Raw genomic sequence first — 22,145 nt, 5'->3', positions numbered from 1 at the left:
GATCGATCGATCGGGAATGTTGGTCGATCGACCAAGATCGGCATTCGACTCGTTTTGCATCGAATTCAAACGAGCTTCTTCATCATTTCCCGAGTCTTCCTTTGGCTTGTCGGGACTTTCATAAGAAAGGCCACTTCTGAGATTGATGGCATTGATCGTCTCAACCGGCCCTTCACATTTGTTTGAAGAATTAGCGGCTTGCTTAGCCTCCATATTCTCCAATTGTTTCACAAAATTCCGTGAGGACTCAATCCCGGCTGCTTCCATATTCGTCACTTGAACCAAAAGGAGTTGGACCATCTCTCTTAACTTGTCGATCTCATCTGAGTTTTGAACGGGAATTTCGACTTTCTCCTTGGAAGCTTCAGAAGTCTCGAGCTTCTCGAGACGGGTAGAAATGGAAGTCATAAGTGTCACAACCGCAGTCATTTCTTCACTTTGCTTTCGTGACTTTCCACGTGAACTTCCAAACTCAGCTTTATGGACTGCCATCTCCTCAATGGTGTTCCAACCTTTACTTTGACCGGTATTATTTTGGAACCTACCATTAGCAAAATGCATCCAAAATGACCTTGTAATCATCATATAAAGCATTGTAAAATAGGTTGCAAAGATACCATTCTTTGAAACCATGATGAGGGACAGCTCGGACCAAACGTTTGAAACGTCCCCATGCTTCACAAAAATATTCGTCGGCTCCTTGCTGAAAACTCGTGATTTTACCCTTCAAGGCATCAGTCTTTGAAAGCGGGAAGTACTTCTTGTAGAAGGCTAGTGCTAAAGATGTCCAATCAGTGACTCCAGCTGCTACTCTATCGAGGTAGCGGTACCAATCTCGCGCCGAATCCTTCAAGGAGTATAAGAACATAAACCCCTTTACTTCATCTTGAGTTACCCCCTCCGGTATAGGTATTGAACAATGAATAGTCCGTGAAAATTTCCATATGTTTCAAGGGTCTTCATCCGCGGAGACCCGCGAATTGATTCCGTTCCACTAAATCAATATAAGAGGAACGAAACTCGAATTTACCGGTAGTAGGGGTAGGTAACTGGCGCCCCTTTGGAAGGTGGTGCTCCTTTGGCTGAAAATTATCGTATATCGTAGCCATAACTTCCAAAGTGAGAGTACTCAAGTCTTCCTCTCAAAAACCTGTCTTCTAACTGTGCAAAAGCAAAACTAGAAGCAAAGGTAAGCAACGGCCTCAAGGAACAAAAGTTCCTTGAGACAAGAAAAAATAAACTAAAATAAAGCAAACAATTACACCGTCTCCCGGCAACGGCGCCAAAATTTGATACCGTCGTTTAGTACCAAAATTAAATTTATAATTCCAAACTAAAACTATAGCTAGTGATAGTAAGGGTCGAACCACAGAGAGACAAGGTTGATTTTGTTTGCTATTTTTCAGTCTACAAAAGTAACAATTAATTGGGAGTTTTGAAATTGGTTGACTAACTGGCTAATTACTAAAATGAATATTCTTAACAAGATAAAAAGAGGATCGGGAATTTCGGTTCACCATGGCAAATAACAGGTCAGTCAAGCAGCAGAGGTCTCATAATACGGTCTCAGGGAAAATAGGCTAGTCTTTCGATCAAAGCTCAAATAACCTCACGGTCTAATAATTCCCTAGAATTTATCAAAGCTTTCACTCAAGAGAAATTCTAAATCTAACGATAAATCAAATTACCAATCTTTCAATCTAGCAAAGGAATCTATCAAAAGATAACAAGACCAAAACGGAAGAACTCATGCTACACAACAATCCTAATTTCACACCATGGCTCACCTTATTCCCAATCAAAGGAATTACCTACGCATAATCATAACTACACTAATTGCGAAATTAATAAATAAGAACAAATTCAACATGATGGAATCTAACTAGAACAAAGGGGAGAAATTCAATTGCTGAAATTAATTGATGAAACAAGAATCAAAATAACAAGGAAAAATAAGAAAGAGGAAGAATTGCATAAAAAGCTTACTCATTGAATATCAAGAACAAAGCATTCGAATCAAAGGTTTCCGTCTCAAGCTAGATCTGAAAACTAAGTTTTTTCCAGAATGAAAGCATAACCTAAAAGTTGCTGCGTTCCACTGATAAAAAGATACCCAAAGTTAATTACAAGTTGGGCTTTTAAAAGTCTAACACGAAAAAATAATTATCAGCTCGAAATCAGGTCGATCGACTGATTGTGCGGAACAGTAGCATCTGATTAGCTTCAGTGGTCGATCGACTGAACATCATTGTCGATCGACTGAATGTGCTGTGCAGTGGCTCCCTTCTTCCTTCCAATCAACTCTTCACTCCTTTGCACGCATCCCAAGGTGAGTGAATACGACTCTCCTTCTTGGCTTCCTTAAACTTGCTTCCGGAGGACGAACTTGGCTTGATTTAGCTTACTTCCACGCATTCCTACAATAAATCATAGAAAATGCAAAGTAAACCGTTTCGGGAGAAATAGCAGCCTTAAGCTACCAATTATGCATAGAAATACATGCCAAAACCACAGATAAAGTGTATAGAAAATGCACGTATCAAAAGCAATAAGCAATAATTAAGTAAAGAGTAAAGAAATTATACCAATCTTAAGATGAGCAAATGGAAAGGAAAGAATAATATAAAAGAATAATATAAGAAAACTTTGATTGATGATGAAGAGTTGTCAATTCTCCAATACAAACCCAAATAATCTTCAATTACCCAATTAGATCTAAGAATTCTTGAACAATAATTAAGGAAAGAATACAGTGTAATTTATGGAATGATTAAAGGCTAATCTATTCTAATCTACTCCTAAGAAGGCTTAATCTAAACTAAGGGAACATAGCCTCCACTAAGAGGGCTTAACCCTCAATTTATTACAAAGAGGGTATATATAATGGTACAAGGATTAGGTTAACTAAGGTCTTGAATGACGATTAGGCCCCTTAAATGAAGTTCAATGCCTCGCAAGTCCTGGAAAGGGGACGCACGACCTGGCTTCGAAGACAAAAATCATGCAGCGAGGGACGTTCGACTTGGTTTATGGACCCCCGTCCTGAACTTGGGGACGCCCGGGCCAGTTCTGGGACACCCGTCCTGAGCTGCTTTTCTTCTTCTTGTTTTGGCTGCCCCCTAATCCGTGGGCGTCCTTCTTGGGTCGTGGGGATCCTTTGTCATTGCCCAGTTTCTTGTTTTATTGACTTAGGCCTTTAATGTTAGTCTCCTCTTCGATGCTTGGTCGTTGGATGTTATCAATTTAGCTCCGTTTCACTCCATCTAGGCAAGGCTAGTTCTCCTCTCCTACAAAGGACACCGAAACTCATAGAATATGCATAGAAGGAAGCTAAAGATAAGAAACGACCCTAATACATACTAAAAAGCATAGGAACTAGGCTAGTTATGGGGACTAAATGTGCGGAAATATGAGTCACATCAAATATCAAAAACCCAAAAACGTGTTTTTACTTTCAGTTCTTTTCCCTATTTTGTACATTGAAGATTATGTCCATAATAAGTGTGAGAATGGTAATTTATAATACAAAATTCATAAAAATTTGAAATTTTTTGAAAATTCCAAAAATATGTTCATTATTTCTAATGTAGAACTATATCCATTTGTTTGTTAATTGTAACGTGTAGAAATATGCAGCGGAATTGTTGTGTATATTTTGTGAATATCGTATAAATAGAGCATGAAACAAGGAATAGTATTGTGAATCTCGCTCTAACCTCGGAAGGAAATCACTCGAATCACTCAAACTGAGTCTCGCAAGGATCAATCCTAAACTAATCTCGCAAGATTTATCGCAATTGTTCACAAACTGTAATCTTTTATTAACTCTGAATATAACGTGTAAACTAAACCTACAAACAGTCCCTATTTATACTACTTAGACATCCTTCTCTTACTTGAATAATAAGAAAGTTCCTAAGTTCCTAAACTAACTAGGAATCATTCCCTTACTACTAAAAGATTAAGAAATCTCAAAATCCCCATTCTACTAAAAGATTAAGAAATCTCAAAATTTTCCCGCCTAAATGACATACTAATCTAGAATATTTATATCCTAATTAGTTGGTCCCACTATCTATATTTACTATTGCACGATATTTTCCTCCTAATTAATTATATACCATAAATGTTGACGATAATTATGGTTATAATATCTTCATAAATCATCGTTTAACTTTTAAATAAACCGGGCAAATAACCTAGCTACTCTTTTACAAATAATATTAAATACCATTAGTTTAATTGTTAGATTCTACAACCTTTATCTAAAAAACTGCGCTTTTGCAGCGGATTCACACTAGTTATTTAATAATTAAGCTAATAAAACAAGATACTAATAAAACTAGATCTATAGAAAACTAATAATGCTAGAATTAGGAAATAATAGAGTTTTCCTAAATTTATTCGAAAATATATAACAATAATCTAAGTTCTACACGGTTTAGGAAACCGTGTCTTCTACACGGTTGTAGCAACCGTGTTTCCAACTTCTTTTTGCTCGTTACATTTCATGGCCTTCTATGCTTCCGTATCACACTCCTCTTCCTTCTTTTTTTTGGAATTTAATCTCAAATTCTGAGTACACATGATGCCGCTTGGATCAAAAACAAAACATATACTCACTTAATATATTCAGTGAGGGAAACCCTTCAAGGAAGGAAACCTCTCTAAATCAAAACCCTCATAAATTACCCACCGCCTACCCAAACCGTCTTATCTCGCCGGCGACCGCAACCAAATTCCTCCGGGTTGCCGGCGAGAGTCTTCATCTCCGATTACGACCTGTGTCTTCTTCTAAATTACTCCCTTCCGGCGGTTTCTCCGCCGATTTACAGCGAGATTTCGATCAGGTTTTTCGGTGGCTTTTGGTTTCATCAGTAAACTACCTTCTCTTTCTCCGTTAGGTGAAGTATTTCTATCTCATCTCTTTTGATAGGGGTTTTATTAGATTGGGACTTTATTTTCACTTTGCTTTTCGATTGCTGGTTTGTTAAGTTTTTCCAGTTTAACAAAGCTTTATTGTTCTTTCCTTTATGGCTTCTACTGGTGTTGGCTTTCTTGATTTTTTCATTTTTGCATTTGGGAGTGAGGAGTTGGTCAAAGATGATGTTGAATTTCATCAGGCTCTTTCTCAATTAAATTGTGCCCCTCTTTCTAAAATACATGCTATCAAAGACTTTGGTAATAATCTCTTTCGGCAACAACAGTTTAATCTTGCAGGTGATTGCTATGATAAGGCGTGTCGTCATTTGTGTGTGGCTCTAAAGAATAAAATCTTTTTGGATTTCAACTCGCTCTTACCACTCAGTGTTTCTTTATGTTTGAATCTAGCCGCCTGTTCTAATAAGCTTCAAGCTTTTGAGGAAGCTCTAATTTTCTGTTCTATGGTTTTAAATTATTTCCCCAACAATGCTAAGGCTCTCTTCCGTAAAGTCATGGCTCATAAAAATTTGAATAGGCTTTCGGAGGCGAAGATTTCTTTGGAGAAGGCAGGTGTGATAGAACCTTCTAACAGTGATATTATACGGGAACTCGAGGAAGTTAGGAAGTCTTTGTTAGTTAATCATAATGGTAAGCGGGTTAAGATAGAACCTCTTGATACAAATGAGGTTCGAGCAGGGAAAAAGTGTGTTTCTTCTCTCCAAACTCCAGAGGCTTTGGTGCAAAGTAAGAGTAAGAAGGTTGTTGAGGATTTATCTAAGACTGCTAGTTGTTCGTCGTCACCGCTCCGCTCAAGTGATAATGATACACCATTAGTAGATAGAATGGATCTCTGTACTAACAGCGATGTCAGAACACATGCCTCTTCCGACACTGACATGAATTTCGATCCTACTTCATGCTCCAATCAAATTCATGGTGCCCAGTGTCTCAATTTTAACAAGAAAGGTGGAGGCCATTCCCACCTCAAGATTGATGCAAGTTCTTATCAAAAACTTCTTCAAGGCAAAAAAATTCAAGTTCAGCAGCATAAGTTTCTTACCACGATGACAGTTCGTGTTTAGAAACCGCTTCCGCATATGGAAGCCCAGACGGGAACTCCCCATGAAGACTTTTCAAGGGAAGCAGCAGTTCCCACTTCTAGTCCTCTTTCTAGTCCCGCTTCTAGTCCTTTGCCTGTCTTTGACTTTGTGTCTACAGGAAGGGCTGAGTTGGCTGAAGAGGACAACATATTTCAAATTGATAAGAAAAGCGAATATCTTTGGACTCATCTCTTATTAGCAAGATTTCTACAGAACAGTTTCGGTTTGGGGGAGTTAGAGAGAATAAGTTTCGTATCCGCAGGAAGGATCATCTCAAGGGTTAGGGTCCAAGGGCGCAGGTTAACGGTAATTTGAAGACCACCTCTTTGGTTTATATGGAGCATTTTGATTTTGTTTGCAGGTACACGAAGACAGTGGAAATGATCAAGAGGAATAAACGAAAGGATGCTGATCTGATCAATTTTGATGCCCATTATCATCCTCCATTCAAGAAACGATGGTTGTCATCTTCCGTTGGGTACAACTCTAAGTGTAGCCTAGGTAGTTGGATGCAAAGTAGTTTTGGGGTTTTCGATGCCCCTCGGTTTGTATTTTAACTAGTTTATGCAGTCGAATACATTGTAATCTCGTTTTATTTTATTTATATCAGTTTATCGTTGTCAAAAAAAACATATAAGTTTTACCAAGACAACACGTATGATCCTATGTAGAATGCTTGTGAACTCCTCTGAGGCAGCCATTCTCATGCAGTTTCCACGGCTCTTGACCCATCCCTCCTTGTGCCTTCTACCCCACCGCCCTCTTTGCATAAGTGTAGTAAGATCGAAATAATATTTGCTTAGAACAGTAGAACCACCGTGAGCATCCACAACAATTGAACTCAAGCACAAGCAGCACCGATAATCTCAAACATATAGTTTCTTGTCAATCGTTTTATCAAGCGGCAATTGATAAGGTTCTTTGTCTTGAAATGAATCGTTATTACCCGAAATGAATGGGAATATCGATTTGTTTGTAATTAAATACGATCTCGTATCGTCGGTTTGTAATTAATTAATAGTTTTATTTATTTTATTAATTAATGCACACGGTTGTACCTGATTCATTATGGGGCTTTGCTCTTTTGTCAGCTGCTCTTATACTTAACCGAAGTCCGTCTAAAGCTGTCGACAAGACTCCGTATGAAATTTGGAAGGGAACGGTCCCTAACTTGTCCTTTATTTGGGTTTGGGGCTGCGAGGCTTATGTCAAGTGGAGACACGAGGATAAGCTCGGCCCGCGATCGGTCAAGACATACTTTATTGATTATCCAAAAGGAATGTTTGGTCATTACTTTTATTCGCCTACCGAACATCGAGTTTTTGTTGCGGCTAGTGCAAAGTTCTTAGAGAAAGAATTTCTCGAGAACAAGTCAAGTAATAGAACCTTCGAGCTGTCGGAGATTTAAGAACCAACAACCGAGGAACAGATGGAGGAAGATGTTCCTTCAACTAATGATACGGTTAATATTCCTCAGGAACCTAGGAGGTCGGGTAGAGTCTCTAATCCTCCAGACAGATACATTGGTATGGTCGAGGAAAATGACGTTTTGCTCCTAGAGAGTAATGAACCCGCTACCTATAAAGGTGCCATGACCTGTTCCGACTCTAAGCTATGGCTTGAAGCCATGCGATCCGAGATGGACTCCATGTATGAGAATGACGTATGAGATCTTGTTGATTTACCTAACAAGGTACGACCTCTTCAGTGCAAATGGCTTTACAAAATAAAGCATTCTGTAGAAGGGCAACCAGATACCTATAAGGCACGACTAGTGGCAAAAGGTTTCACTCAAGTGCACGGATTGCATTATGATGAAAATTTTGCACCCGTAGTTATGCTGCGTTCCATTCGGATAATCTTAGCTATTGCCGCTTTTCATGACTATGAAATTTGACAGATGGATGTGAAAACCGCCTTCTTAAACGGTTATTTGGAGGAGGAATTGTACATGGTACAACCCGAAGGCTTCATAGATCCTGAAAATCCTAAGAAAGTGTGCAAGCTTAAACGTTCCATTTATGGACTTAAGCAAGCTTCTCGGAGTTGGAATCATCGTTTCGACCAGGTGATAAAAGAGTATGGTTTCACTCGATCGGTCGAGGAACCATGCTTATATGTCAAGTCGAGTGGGAGCAAAATTGTTTTCTTGATATTGTATGTCGATGACATACTCTTGATTGGGAATGACATTCCTCTCTTATCTTCGGTAAAAGGATGGTTGAAGAACCATTTCCAGATGAAAGATCTGGGTGAGGCACAACGCATATTGGGAATCCTTATCTATCGAGATAGATCACGACGGATGTTATCACTGAGTCAGGAGTCTTATTTAGATAAGATTCTTGAAAGGTTCAGCATGACCAACTCTAAGAAGGGGAACCTTCCAATGACTTCTGGGATGCATTTGAGCAAGTCTCAGTCACCAAAGACACCGGAAGAGGTCGAGTGCATGAGTCGCATTCCTTATGCATCAGCCATAGGATCAATCATGTATGCCATGATATGCACACGTCCAGACGTGGCATATGCATTGAGTATGACGAGTCGGTACCAAGGCAATCCAGGTGAAACACACTGGATGGCTGTTAAAAACATCCTTAAGTACCTACGGAGAACTAAGGATTGGGCATCGACTTATGGAGGAGATACTAAGCTATGTGCAATCGGTTACGCAGATGCTAGCTTCCAAACGGATCGAGATGATTCGAAATCTCAGTCTGGATTCGTCTTTACTCTTAATGGTGTTGCGGTCAGCTGGAAAAGTTCCAAACAGGAAGTTGTAGCAGATTCTACTACTGAATCCGAGTACTATGTCGCTTCAGAAGCAGCAAAGGAAGCTATATGGATGAGTCAATTCTTACAAGGACTAACCATAGTTCCTAGTTCGAATAACCCAATCACCATCTATTGTGACAGTAGAGGTGCCATCTTCCAGGCCAAGGAGCCTAAGTCTAGCAACAAGTCTAGACATGTACATCGGAAGGCTCACCTGATCCGTGATTACGTGGAGCAAGAGGAGATAGTGATTGACAAGATTGCTTCGGATGACAACATCGCGGATCCTCTCACTAAACCATTGAAATATGATAAGCATGAAGGGCACGTTATTTCCATGGGAATTAAACGTGTTCCTGAGTTGTACTAGTTACTTATGGATTCGATACATTTTCTTTTTCATATGCTATTTCTAACTTCACCGTATTATTTCATATTTTGTTTTTCATGTGGATTGTACGATAACATTGAACGCCACAAAGTGAACTGAATTACATTATAATTGTTTTGGTCCGTAATCGCCTACATGAGCTGATAACTCTGGCTATTATATTGTGAAGTTGATTGATGGTGGGTTCAACAAGCCATAAGTCAAACGGTTGGCTGATCGATCACAGATGCGAGTTATAAAGATACCTCGTAGGACATTATGACAACATAATGGAGTCCTAAATATTAAACAACATTCGGTGCCAGGTCGTGGATTGGACGTCCATTGTGTTCCTAGAGTCGATTCTTTTGACTATCGACTGTCTCTTGAGATTAAGGCAGTTTTTGGGTGACTTTTGTTTCTTTCTCATGGTCGACCGTAACAGGAGGCTAAGCAGATTTTTACTGGGTCATTTCATACTGTGCTTGTATCTGCAGGATTCGAGTTGAAGAAAATATTCAACCTTTATCAGGTTTAGTCATTTCTCAGGGCCACTCGAGGAGTTGTAACTGAAATGCATGGCCATGCTCGAATGATGATTCGTTTATCAGTTAAGTTACTCTCTAGTCGGGAAAACCACTCTTGATATTGATCACTTGTAAAATACGACCTTTGTGAATACGGATTTTGCAAATTGTTTTACATTGAGTGGGAGAAATTAAGGATATGAGAATCGGTTATCGCACATACACTTGTGAGGACAAGTGGGAGATTGTTGGAGCTAGTGCCCTCCACAGTTAGTGTGATAACGTGTATAAATCTCTTATAAGTTCACAGGGTATACTTAGTATTTTATCAGTTGATTAACGTTTACTAATAACGGTTGGCTTGCTAGAAGTTTGACGTTATTATCATACTGATGGCGGTGATCAACTGGTCCCTAAAAGTCACACCTAAAGGATGTGTTTAAGAGATGTGATTATATGAAAATATAATCACATTGATGCCTTATATGACTAAAAGGTTAGTTCATGTATTTGACTAAAAGGTTAGTCAAAGTGATGATGAGTCGATTATTTAATACAATTAAATAATATCAAATTTGAGACAATTAATTATTAATTCGTAAATTGAATATAAACTGTTATATTTAATTAATGTATATAATGTTAGCTTAAACGAATTAAGATGTTAATTCGTAATTAAACATAAACGGTTATATTTAATTAGTAAATTATATATATGCGATATTTATAATTAATGTATATATTATACGAAATTGTCATAATAAATAAAGATAGACCGGTATTAATAAATCGACTACAAACTGTTGTGTGTGGACTTATTAAATACGTGACGACATAAATGACAACTGATAATTATACACATTTTATACAATATAAAACCAACCTAAAATAAGAAGATTTTTCTCCTTATTTTGGGATTCACGGTTTGAGGAATAAAAGGAGAAAAAAGATCTTCCCTATTCCTCTCCCTTTTTCACGGTTAAAAGAGGAGAGAGGGGATCATTTTTCTCACTTGATTTTTGACCTAAAAACTCTCATCACAAAAACCCTAAAATCATTAGAAATTAGGGTTCTCTTTCTAGCAAAAAGAAAGGCATTTCTCGGAGCATCTTGGGTGCAACGATTAGGAGAATATCGATCTCAATATTTGTTCTTAAGCAATATTGCTAGGACCTGAGGTTAATTCTAATATCTATTCTTTTGTTTATGCATTTCGTTTATGACTCGTAATTTCATATGTCATAATTTCGTTATAATCCGAATTTTCTTGATGAGAGATACCGATATTTCCCACAGTATTTAAACATGAAACGATGTTTAAAATAAAAATTACACGGATTTGTGCGACAAATATAAGAACCAACATGGACCCGTAAATGGGCAAGTGGACCGTGTAAAATAAGAGTAGTGGATGATTACTCACATAATCATTTCACCTTATTTTGTATACTACCATAATTCATCTTATATAAGATTGTGCATGTGATGTAAGATGAAAAAATATAAGACAAAATTTGTCCACTACCACACTCCATCTCACCCGCCACTTCTCCCTTCCTTATACTCCATCTATTGTTCATTTTTCTACACTACATCATTGTGTATCATTTTGCATGTGAACAATATCATTCATCTCTCTAAAAATAATTATTCATATCTACTAAGATTGTTAGTATACATAAATTTTATTACTAAGAGAGTTAGTAATATTACAAATAATATCAAGGGTATAGTATTAACAAGTTCTAGTAAAATACTTGTTATTATTTTTGGGTAAGTTCTTGGGTGCAACAAGAAGGAGATCTTCTCTTTGAAGATTAGTAAGGAGGATCATCCATTTGGAATAAGCTCAAGAACAAGCTAGTAAGGTGAACTAGTTTGTGCCTTTTTTACCACAAAATCAATGTAAGGAAATTGTTTTTCCTTATACTTTCATTTTTATGCTTTCATATTAGCATGCATGTTACATAGATCACCTAAATGACAAATTATGAGATAATTTAATTTTTATTAGAGAGTCTAATATGGATCTATGATCTTTCAAGTGGTATCAGAGCTTAGGCTTGTAATTTGCATGTTGATTTTAAGCATTTTAATGAATTATGAGATAATTTATAAAAACTCAAAAATTGTGTTAGAAGAGGTTTTAGCACGAAATTTTTGGGACATGCATACCTACTGATCTCAAAAGGTTTGTGGTATTGTTTGGTGATTTTTGAAGTTATTTTGCTATTTTTAATGATTTTTGGTAGAAAACCGAGTCAAAATGTCGCATTTTAGTTAAAAATTGACTAAAAATAGTTAAAAGTTGATTCGGTACATGGATTTTTTATGGTATTTCATGCATGTTTTCTACTAATTGTATACAAAAAGTTGAAGGTTGGTTCGAATTTGTTTGCATGTTTATTGATTTTATGAGATAAAAGTCGATAAAAGTCAAATTAATTAATCATAATTTCGAAACAATTGATTCTGCCCATGATAAATTTATGTACATTTAAGAAAATTATTTAAATATTAAAAGTGATTTTACATGTGTGTTTTCACTTTGTTTTGATGTTTATTGGTTTTAGTGGTTAAAAACCGATAAATATCGATCTTTTTCTTCATAAAGTTTATCCGGAATTTTTGGGCAATTTTTCTGATATTTTGGTGTTCTTGGGAGTGTTCCAGAATACTAAAAATTTTTGTTTCAATTTTTTGGGTAATTTTTCAATTATTTTGGATTTTTACTTAAATATTATAATTTTACCGATTAAATTAGCAAAATATCACCAAATCAAACTAATTATTTATCATAAAATTAGTGAGGACTAATTTTGAGGTTAAAAATAGTTTGGACAATTAGTTTGGACTTAAATGAGATTTAAGAGTTGATTATTGGTTTTTACATGTTAAAAATCGATTAAATCTACAAAAACCGAGATGGATACCAACGAATGATAGATAGGGAGATTTTGGCATCATTTTACAGCATTTTAAGCATATTTATTTAAGTTGAATGAATGATTGTCATTTATTTAAAGTATTTATCTTGTTGTACCTAGGATGGCCTAGTTAATTTTAATCGTTATTACCCGAAATGAATGGGAATATCGATTTGTTTGTAATTAAATACGATCTCGTATCGTCGGTTTGTAATTAATTAATAGTTTTATTTATTTTATTAATTAATGTATAATAGGAATAGCTATGTAATTAAATACGGATTACATCGAAACGGAGTCTATTTTTGGAAGGTGTTCCAAATCCCACAAGGAGCCACTTTTGGAATGAAGAGACAAGGGACCAAGGAGTTGGTTTCCGAAATGTAATAGACTAGTTTTTATTAGCTAGGTGGCCATACTAGGATTTATTCATATGCTTACATGTTTGCTTGTTTTATTTTCGCGCATGCCAAAATCGTCATTCACATGCATTTTATTTTCGCGGTTGTCAATTCACGTCATTTACATTCACCGAATTAATTCACTTATAAGGAATTTATGACTAAATTGACAAGATCTCTCATATAACTAAAATTGAGATTAGCCTTACCAATTAGTAACACCTATGAATCTCTTGTTCATTAGAGCCACGCTCGCCCAAGCGGAGTGTTCTCTTTTTACCTTGGGTAAGTAGGGTGGTAAACGGTTATCACACGCTAAAATTGGTTGGACTCAACGGGATATAAGACGGTCTTGTGTTCCGGGGCTAGTAGATGGATTTAAGGAAATTAAATCGACCAAGAGTTCTAGAGGTAGAATTAGTCAACGTGACTTACCGAATTTACGCAATTATGGGATGTTTCGCCCAAGCGATGCTCATTTTTGTTTAATATTTGGGTCTTGGAATCATTTATATAATTTAGTGGGAGGTCATTATATAAATGCTAAAACTTGCTAAACATGTTTTTACAAGTAATTTTTAAAACAATGAATGTTAATTTTTCCTTTTTGTTGTAGCATTTTAATTCGCAATGGCAACTTCATCAACTCCATCGACTACTTCACTAGGCAAAGATTCATGGCTAAGGTCTGTAATAGACAAATGTATTTTAAAAGATGACGGTAGTAACTTTCTTGAATGGGAATCCAACATCAAAAGTGCCGCGTTGTCCGACAATGTGCTCACTTACTTGACCGATGCTCCTCCTATCGAGCCCGGTGCAAGAGCTTCATCGGCGGTGCGGACCGCCTATGATGACTATATGAGGATGTTGAATGATATCAAGAATGTGTTGATATGGTCAATATCCCCAAAGCTCAAGCTATCATGCATTTCTTTAAATGCGTACGAGATATTCACTCGTATGATCACTATGTTTTCACAAACACCTAAAGTCCGGCAATACGATGCGGCGGCACGCTTCTTTGAAGCTAAGCTTGAGAGGGGCCAAAAGGTTGTTCCCCATGTACTCAAAATGGTCGAATATGTTGACATCCTAGAGCGTCTAGGGTGTAAGATTCCTAAGACTCTTGTGGTGGATCGTATCCTTCACTCACTCCCCACCAAGTTTGCCCACTTTAGGGTAAACTACAACATGAATGACATGGATAAGAGTTACCATGAAATTCATGCACTCCTCACCCAAGCGGAGAGGGATATGGAGGCTAGTGGGAGTGAAAAAGGAGATGTTTTAACCATGAAGTTAAAGAACATGTCCCTTGGAGTCAAGAAAGGAAAAGGGAAGGAAAAGTCCCTATTCAAGAAATCGTCAAAGAAAAATGACAAGGGAAAGGGGAAAGCCGTTGAGAATGGCAATCCCAAGGCAAAAAGTGTCAAGCTCTCCGAGGCCGAATGTTTCCATTGTAATGGGAAGGGGCATTATAGGAGGAGTTGTCCCAAATACTTGGAGGATCTCAAGGAAGGGCGTGTGACGCCTATTGGTATGATTTCCTCTCTCTATGTGATAGACGTTAATTATGCTTGTACTTCCACTTGGGTACTTGATACCGGATGTGGCTCTCACCTTTGTAATCATTTGCAGGGTTTAAGGGATGTGCAAGCACTAGAAAAAGGTGATGTGGATCTCCGCGTGAGCAATGGAGCTAGAGTATCCGCCGTTTCCGTGGGGACCTATGTGCTCACTTTAGCTAGTGGTTTAGAGATGTATTTAAATAAGTGTTATTTTGTACCAACTTTAACTAAGAACATCATCTCCATTTCCGCGTTAGACGCGGAAGGCTTTTGTTTTATGATTAAGGACAAGTGTTGTACTTTTTCTTTTAATGATGTGGTTTATGGCAAAGCCATTTCAATTGGAGGCATTTATGTTTTAAATGATGTTAATGACGTTTATCATGTGGAAACTAAAAAGCTCAAAACGGGTAATCCAAACAAATCCTACCTTTGGCATTGTCGTTTAGGCCACATAAACGAAAGACGCATTAAGAGACTTGTTTCTTCAAAAGTGCTCAAACCATTTGGTTTCGAATCTTATGGTACATGCGAGTCTTGCCTTCTAGGCAAGATGACTCGTGCACCTTTTGCGGGAAAAGGGACACGAGCTAGTGAGGTTTTGGCTCTCATACATACGGATGTGTGTGGACCATTAACCATCACCGCTAGAGGAGGTTTTCACTAATTCATTACTTTTACTGATGACTTAAGCAGATATGGGTATGTCTACTTAATGAAGAACAAGAGTGAAGCCTTTGACAAGTTCAAAGAGTTCCAAAATGAAGTAGAGAACCAATTGGATAAAAAGATTAAGACCCTACGGTCCGACCGTGGTGGTGAGTATCTAAATATTGAATTTGATTCACACCTAAAAGATTGTGGTATAGTATCACAATGGACTCCTCCTGGCACACCGCAATTAAATGGTGTGGCCGGAAGGAGAAACCGAACTTTACTTGATATGGTTCGGTCTATGATGAGTCTAACTGAGCTTCCTAGTTCATTTTGGGGTTTTGCCCTCTTGTCTGCAGTATTTTCACTAAATCGAAGCCCGACTAAAGCGGCCGATAAGACTCCATATGAGATATGGACAGGGAAAGTCCCTCATTTGTCATTCATGCGTATTTGGGGTTGTGAAGCGTACGTCAAGATCAAGTCTGACAATAAGCTTGCACTCAGGTCTGACAAATGTCTTTTTGTAGGATATCCAAGGGAAACACGTGGCTATTACTTCTACAATAAACACGAGAACAAAGTGTTTGTGGCTCGTGATGCTGTCTTCCTAAAAAAGGAGTTTATTTCTAGGAGACAGAGTGGGAGAAAATTTGAACTTGAAGAAGTTCGAGAGCCACAAACCGAGAATGAGGTAGAGGAGAACGTGGAGGATAGCATTCCCTCTTCCTCTGAAACGGTAATTGTTCCTAGAAAGTCAAGTAGGATTTCTAATCCACCTGATTGCTACCTTGGTAACATCGAAGAGGATGGTGTTTTATTACTTTTTGAAAGTGATGAACCCACTACCTACAAATCGGCCATGTCTAGTCCCGACTCCTTGCTTTGGCTAGAAGCCATGCGGTCCGAAATGGATTCCATGTACGAGAACCAAGTATGGGACTTGGTGGATTTACCTGAGGGAGTGCGACCCCTTCAGTGTAAATGGATATATAAAATTAAGCTCGGCGTGGATAAACATGTGGATGTTTACAAAGCTAGATTGGTGGCAAAAGGTTTCACCCAAGTTCATGGTTTACACTATGACGAAACCTTCGCTCCAGTCGCTATGCTTAGGTCCATTAGGATAATCTTAGCGGTTGCCGCATTTCATGATTATGAGATTTGGCAAATGGATGTCAAAACCGCCTTCTTGAATGGGATTCTAGAAGAAGAGGTGTACATGATACAACCTGAAGGTTTTGTTGATACATCTAACCCTAAGAAGGTGTGTAAGCTTAAAAAGTCCATCTATGGTCTTAAGCAAGCATCTAGGAGTTGGAATCATCGCTTTGATCATGTTATTAAACAATACGGTTTCACTAGAAGTGTGGAAGAACCGTGTTTATGCATGAAGTTTAGTGAGAGTAAGGTTGCATTCCTTGTCCTATATGTGGATGACATATTGCTCATTGGGAATGATGTTCCATCACTCACTTCCGTTAAGGAGTGGCTAGGGAAACACTTCCAAATGAAGGACTTGGGAGAGGCACAACGAATCTTAGGTATCCGGATCTATAGGGATAGGTCCAAGAGGATACTAGCATTGAGTCAAGAAGCTTATATTGACAAAGTTCTTGACCGGTTCAATATGAAAGACTCCAAGAGAGGATTTCTACCTGATCCGAACGATGTCGTCACTCATCCAATCAAACACATTTATAATACTCAACAAACAACTAGTTAGCGGTAAGTCGAGGTCGATCCATGGGACGGTGTGCTTTGGGTTCTAAGTCTATCTATCTCAATTTATGCTAGTGTCACAATATGTTTGGGTTTGTAGTTGTATTTAGACTATTGAAAGTGATAAGGTAGAACAAGCAATAAACTAAGAAAAAAATGTAAACAAATGATTAAAAGTGCTAGGATATCATGGGGTTATGGGGGAATTCATGGTGTTGATCATACAAACATGTTTACAAGGTTGCAAGCAATTAATGTTGTGGAGGAACCGAGTTGGGTTATATCTTACGGTTCTTAGGAAGAGTTGGGTCTCGGAGCCGAATCGATTAGATTGTACAACACCTACAAGTCGACTTACTTTCCTCCTAATCAACTTCTATGCATGGTCTAACAAGACTCGAGTTGGGTTATATCTTACGAGTCAAGTTGAGTAGATAAGAGATGGTAAAAATGCAAGGATTCATAGGCTTAGCATTTCATCAAACATAACATGTGCATAAAGTTGACATCACAACAAGCAAGCAATTTAATCATGTGAACATATTAGATTAAGCATGAATCAATCCCATGTTGGTTTCCCTTAATTACCCACTTATCCTAGCTAAGTAACTACTCACTCATCATCATGGGAAACATGTCATTAATGGTGTCAATCATCACAACAAGTATAAACATGATAATAGAATGAAGAAATGAACAATAAAGATTAAAGAGTAAAGGAATTATACCAAACTTGAGATGATCCAAATAATAAAGCAAAGAATAATAGAAGAAACTTGATGATTGATGGAAGGTTGTCAATCTCCCAATAATAACCCAATAATCTTCAATTACCCAATAATAAACTTGAATGATAAACTTGAACAATAATTAAGGAGAGATTAATGTGTAATTTGTGGAAAGATTAAAGAGCAATCTATTCTAATCTACTCCTAATCTAATCTAAAGAAGGATTTTTCTAGCTAAAAAGATGTGTCAAAGGATTATTACAAATGGGATATTTATAGTGGAAATTAGGTGGATGCATTTAGGGTTAACTAAGGCTAATTTAGTAATTACACTTTTGATATTTGAGCAGGGAGAAGCCGGTATTTCTTGAAGGAAGGGCTTCTTTCTTTGTAGCTTGGAGAAGACGAAATTGTGCTGTGGAAGAATCCGTGCGTATTGTGGTCGGGACGGGCGGATTCTGGTGGGGCAATACGAGCGGATTTGATGGATTCCGGGCGGATTCTGGTGGGGTAATCCGAGCGGATTCAAAGCAAGACGCTCGGATTGTGTAGTGAGGAGACGGGCGGATTGGAGACAATCCGCTCGGATTGTTCTTCAGCAGTGATTCTCCTTCTTTTCTTCCCTTTTGCTCATTCCCATTTTATTCTTGCGGGATTGGACTTTAGTCTTTGCTTCCTCTTCATACCAGTCCATCTAGTATCGTCAAGTAGCTCCCAAATATGCACGAAAGACGGGAATTTCCGCCTTATTATCTCCTTTTCTACAAAACATATGAAATGCGATAGAAAAGCAAATAGGAAGGTTTTGACGGATAAAATGGCCAAAGAATGTTATAATAGTATGCAAAATAGGCTCAATTAGGGGACTAAATGTGCGCAAATAATGTTCACATCAAATATCCCCAAACCGAACCTTTACTCGTCCCGAGTAAAGAGGTGACTAAAACTAGACCTTTATTTAAACTAACCTAATAACATAACCGATATGAGACAATTAGCGGGTCTCACTCCGCCCCTTCAACTCACAACAAGACAACCATGAGGTAGGATGCCTTCTTGCAAGGCAAGGTGGGGCTTGCCAAAATGGCGACACATCCAATCATTAAAGCACACAAAATCAAGTAATGGATGCATCTACAAAAGAATAGCCACTTTCCTCATCTAAGTGGCGGAAATTATCTACAAGGGAAGCAATTCAAGGGTACACACTCCTTCATAGATGCAATTTCTTCAAACTACTAAGCCTAGAAGGATACCAATAAATCACCTCCAAGTTGTGTCAAGCTAGGGTACCTTTGTCCTCAATCGTTAAATGCTTTTGTCAAGAGTAGACTCCCTATGGTGTTAGAAACACTGGAGGATCGCGGAATTCCCCCTCTTGCCTAGACAAGAAGAAGGGTCGTCCCCTCTCTACCATGCACAAAAATGGATACGATGGATAAAGGGATCGATAGATATTTGAGTTTCACTTTGGGAGTTTGCTTTTGTTTTTGTTTTTCCCCCCAAATTTCATGTGGCATATAACATTTGAGAACACTTTCTTGCCATTTCTTTTGATTTTTGGCTTTTCAACACTTTGACAACTTTTCAACTTTTTGCATTTTCTTTTGAACATTTTCAAAGTCACCCCAATTAGTAACGAGGGTGCCTTATATTTGAAGCTTTAGGAGTTCTATTTTTGCTCCTCTTTTCATTTGATGCATTTTTTTTTTTTTTTGCAAACTTTCTTTCACTTTTCATTTCATTGAACTCAAATTTTTGAACAATTTCTTTTTGTGCCCATTCCCTTTGATGACAAAATGTATGGTAGAACATGGATGAATGATGGTTGCATGGTTTCAAGGGTCACCTTGGAATAAACGGTAGCCAAGGAGTTATCACACCAAAAGGTACTCTTGACTAGGCCTTAAACCATGGGTCAAAGGATACTAGCATGACACATCCTAGGGTGTTTTACAAGTATTCTAACAAGCAAAGTCTTAAGAAGAAAAAGCATCTACTAGGGCCTATATACACTTGTCAAGCTTCCCAAATAGACGGTTTCGCAAATTTTTTCTAACATGCAACTACATGCCATGATGCAACTAACATATAAACATCCTAATGCATATGATTCTATCAACTAATATGACATATAAACTAAATGCAAGTCCCTAGTTCACATTGTTTTTACCGCATCAATCAAAATAAAGCCACATAGTCATTAACATAAAGAGGAAAAAGGAGTTTGGAAAGATCATACCATGCGGTCTTCAATATCCTCATGTCTCGGATGTGGCGTAGTCGATCAATGTGAAAAAGGATGAACAAACACAATATATACAAAACAATATATACAAGTCTACACTACAAAGGAAATGAACTTGTTTTTGGGTTTTTCAATTTTTCAAATTTTTATGGTTTTTGATTTTATGAATTTAAAAGACATATTTTTGTGATTTTTCGAAATTTTTCAATTTTTATGCATTTTGGAATATAAATTCCCATCCCCCACTTTATTTTGGACATTGACCTCAATGTACATGTAGGAGTAGGAATAAAAAAGAAATACATGTTTTTGGATTTTTGATTTTTAAAGTACAAAACCAATGATACGATATGAATGAATGCATGCTCTAACTAAATGCAATTCTATATGACATATATACCAAATGAATGCAATCTAAACTATACTATGTGATGCATGATTTCTAGTAAATTATGGTCACCTATGATCAAACCTCCCCAAACCGATTTAAACACTATTTCTAGTGTAGAAATGAATAGGTTTGGCCATTAGTGACTATGCATGAATTCTAGTCTATATGCAACTATCTACATGAATCATGTGAGATATATACAATGCAAACTATGCTATATGAACTAACTAATGTAAATGCAATATGAAATATATAATACAAATGCATGCAAAAGCTACACTAAATGCAATGTATATACAAAAGAGAGAGAGGGAGAGATGGGTATCATACAAATGGAAGTGGTGAAGTAGGCCTCTTTCACTCGTCATCCTCATTTCGATCATAGCCATAACCATGAGAGCTTCCGGCTTGATCATATCCGGGTGCTTGGCCCCAATATCCTCCTTGGTCAAATCCTCCTCCTTGACCCGAGTGCCCTCCACCTTGGCTAGATTGCCCTCCGTCGCCTCTACCCCAAGCTTGGTCCTCATAATTTGGGAACAAGAGCTCCGGTTATGCCCAAGAGGGTAAAGGGCCATTAGGGTCAACATACCCTTGTTGAGCCATGTTATAGTATTGGGGGTAGAGGGCCAAGTAGTTGTCTTCCCTCCCCTTGTGCACCCCAAGATCCACTCTATTCATGAGTGCCATCAAATCGTTAATACCCGGGGTATTAGGGATTTCCGGATGAAATTTGGTATATGGAGTGGGGTAAGGCGGGATAGGGACGTAGGAAGGTGGGAGAATTTGCATTCCCGGCCCTCCACGAGGTGGTTGACGGTGTGGCTCTTCCCTTTGAGGGGGATTTTCAAGAATTTGGATATCAAAGAGATAGCTTGGTGGAGGAGAGTATGGACTCAATCTTGGGTCAATGCCCGGTATCTTCCATCCCTCATGGACCATTGAAGTACATCCCTTGGTGTGCCACTCCACACTCCCATCTCGAGTGTAGTTGCACCATCGGTGACTGTGGAAGATGGTGTACTCATCAATCAAAGTCCTCCCCTCAAGAGGAATATAGGTTCCTCGGGCATTGAACCCGGGACAAAGGTGTTTGGCCAAAATTGTAATTAGACCTCCCATCACAAAGGTTTTGAGTTGGGTGGTCCCTTGAGCAAAATCATGGAACCTGGTAAGTATCTCAAGTGGCGTGTTGAAGTTATAACGCCTCACCGCTCGAACATTCAAATAAGACTCAAGAAAAGTTAAGTCGATGAGAGTACATCGATCTTGCTCGTACCTCCCATTGATGAAACCGGCTACAAAGCGTTCGGTGAATCGAATCACCGGATGTTGGATAGCAAATGTATAGCAACGCTTTATATGGGTAAAGTCCCTCCCGGAGATAGCTTTCCAAAGAAAGTCCACATTAAAATTATCGGGCTTTTCGATATAGTCGGTGGGTACTTCAAGACCGAAAACATAGGCAAATTCCTCAAGAGAAAGAACATGGTCTAGGTTGCATAACCTAAACTCCATGCCTACATTGTTGTGGGTATCCGCCACAATGCGAAGGCTACTCAAGAATTCAAGTGTGAGGCTAAGGTAAGTCTCTTCATGGGCATGGAAAAAGCTCCCAATGCCAAGGCCATTAAAGAACATCTCGGTAGGGTACCTTATCTTAAGGATTTCCAACACCCTAGTATCAACAAATTGAGTAGGTTCGTACTTCTTACCTAGAAGCTCGACGAATTTTTCGCGGTGGTCGTCGGATAGGAAGATCACTTCTTGGAAGTTGTTGAGTTGTTCAATGCCTCCCCTCATTA

General features: G+C 38.1%; 1 non-coding gene across 1 annotated transcript; it reads left to right on the top strand.

Moving 5' to 3' along the window:
- Positions 1-626: 626 nt before the first annotated feature.
- Positions 627-735, top strand: LOC141650282 (small nucleolar RNA R71). The gene has a single exon (XR_012546324.1). It is a non-coding gene; the product is annotated as a small nucleolar RNA R71 (small nucleolar RNA).
- The last annotated feature ends 21,410 nt before the right edge of the window (positions 736-22,145 follow it).

This window comes from Silene latifolia, chromosome 3 (genome assembly GCF_048544455.1).
Source record: "Silene latifolia isolate original U9 population chromosome 3, ASM4854445v1, whole genome shotgun sequence".
Taxonomy (NCBI): Eukaryota; Viridiplantae; Streptophyta; class Magnoliopsida; order Caryophyllales; family Caryophyllaceae; genus Silene; species Silene latifolia.
The sequence above is the reverse complement of the archived record's forward strand: the minus strand, read 5'-3'. Positions and strand labels throughout refer to the sequence as shown.